We start from the raw sequence: 2,526 nt of genomic DNA on the forward strand, positions 1-2,526 counted from the left end.
TTGAGGGATTTAGTTTAGTTAAATGAGAAACTCATGAAATTTAAAGAGAACTTTATACAACATTGAAATATCGCAATTGTGTATCTAAAGTACTAGTAGTAGTAATTGAGAATGCAAAAATATTAATGCAAATACAAACAAACTGTAAATAGATGAAATTGGGAAGCAGATATTTACGAATCACCGAGATAGTCCTATTCCAATTAAATCTTTGAAATTAGATATAGTATAAAGCGGGTCATTGGAATATCTCAAATTACTAGGGATTTTCCTATCTCCATAACAACGTTAAAATTAAAATAAAGAAGTTGCAATGTTCATAGTTTATCATGAAAGATTAAATAAATAATGAATATTAAAGTAATAATGAAAATAGAGACGAGTTGAGAAATAATATATTTAAATAGAAGAAAACACGGAGCTTAAAATGCATGAACCACCATGACTATTCCAACAACTGAAGAAATCATCGAACCATTTTGAATTCCCAAGATGTATTAAAAATTGAAGTAAGGAGTTGAAATATCTACCAACCAATGTGCGATTCCAACTAAATAACGAAATCTAACAAGAGTGAAAATAAATTGTTGAGGTACCCATGAACCAACGCAGGTTTTGACAACAATCACGCAAATGTTATTAGATAATAGCGAAAATTAATAATAAAATCCCAATTAAATCACAATGGGAATCCAATGAAATTCATCATTTTTTTATAGTGAAATTAACTTAAAGAATGGAAAATAAAATTGTATAGCGGGGATTATTTTGTTTAAATAATGACAAGTTCAATGAATAATAGAACTATAACAATTCAATTTCAACGAAAAAAATTATAAGATGAAAGGTAAATTGTAATGCATGAGATCAATAAATACACGATGTACAAAAATTTTAAAAATCAAAGTTGAGAGTAGAAATTGACACGTTGTCATTAATTTAATAAGCAAACAAGGTAAATGAGAAACTGTCGAAATTGTGTCTTATATAATTGGAAAAAAAAATTTGTTTCAAGTTATGAGAATCTAAATATTTTGATAAGTTGACGAAATGTTAATAAACCAAATTATATATATTTTTTATTAAGTAAAACCAAATGTATAGATAAGTACGACAACCAACGATATGGATATTTGGAAAGATAAGAAAATTTTATTGTATTTTTATTTAAATAAAAACTTTTTATATAACACAAATCGAGCTACATCTGGATAATGGGTAAGCGAGCAACAAGCTGCGCCGCTATCCAATTTTGAATCACAAAGTCTATTCTACTAAATATAAATCCTTGGTTTCTCGGGCTCTGCGAGTCACTGTGGACCACCTTCTGCACCCGCTCCAAGAAGCGAGCCGCTTCGGGAGCTAGGGATCCAAAAGTGTCGAAGGCAAATGGAATGAACACGTGCTGATTTTCCAAACACGCTCTCAAAACCGCCTGTCCCGGTACAAAGTCACTGTCTCTCAGCCCCACCAACGGGGACACCCAGTGAGGTCAACACACGCATGCTTACCCCCTGCCCAGCCAAACACAAGAACATCCGCAGGACGCATGGTAGATCTTCCTTCTCGCGGATCAGTCAAAAAGTTAACAGGTGCCTCTTTCTTGGCTGAGATCCCAGCACGCCTAAGCACATCCCATAAGACATCTCTAACCCAGTCATGACGATACTTGAATCCCGGCAATTCCTTACACTGGAGAGCATGCTTACCAAATCTATCCAAACAAGCTTTTTTACAAATGGGGCATGATTCATCTGGAGGGGAAAGGGGAATCATAAGCCGTTATTTAAGGATGGCTCTGTTTTCAACTGCCGACATCCGTTGCCCAAGACCTTCAATGAGCACAACAGTCAAAAAATCCTGGGCATGAGCCCCCTTTAGACAAGCTAAAACTGCCTTTTGTCTCGGAGTCATATCGAATCGCTCCTCCAAATCATGTACGTGTTTACCATAAAGAGCACTCGTCAAGGTTTGTTAAGGTTTCTTGGGGGCGGTCTCCTTATCAGTAAAACAGCCTATATCAAGGTCCGGGAGAGTTGTTCCAATATTACCAAGTGCAAAAGAGTAGTCAGGATCTACCCCCATAACACCAGAGTTTCGCAGGATGTGGTCCTGCAATTCCCACGACTTGGACATGGAAGCTACAAAGGTATATGCGGAGACATCCTCAGCCGAGAAAATTCCAAAGCCTCCGCAACGCATAGGGAAGGAAGCCAACCTCCACTGGAGGTCCCCAAAATGCGGTCCTCCACATACAACAATATCTTCAATTGTCCCCCGCAGGCCCGCATCAAAGATGGACACAGCCTCTTTGACATGTTCAAGTTGACAGGTCCGGAGCCCAAACACTAACTTAGCAACCCCCATGCACGAACGAAACAAAAGGAGCTCACTTTGGGGATCCCTCAGTTCCGGCAGGCGTTTCATAAGTTCAACCGCCCTCGAAGCTCTTTTAGTTGCCAAAGACCGAATAAACCCTGCATCCCGACTAACTGCTCCCCCCCAGGAGTTTAACTCCCGTCACAG

Source organism: Bidens hawaiensis, unplaced genomic scaffold (genome assembly GCF_021521415.1).
Source record: "Bidens hawaiensis isolate Kalapana, Puna unplaced genomic scaffold, B.hawaiensis_p1.1 tig00030784_1, whole genome shotgun sequence".
NCBI lineage: Eukaryota > Viridiplantae > Streptophyta > Magnoliopsida > Asterales > Asteraceae > Bidens > Bidens hawaiensis.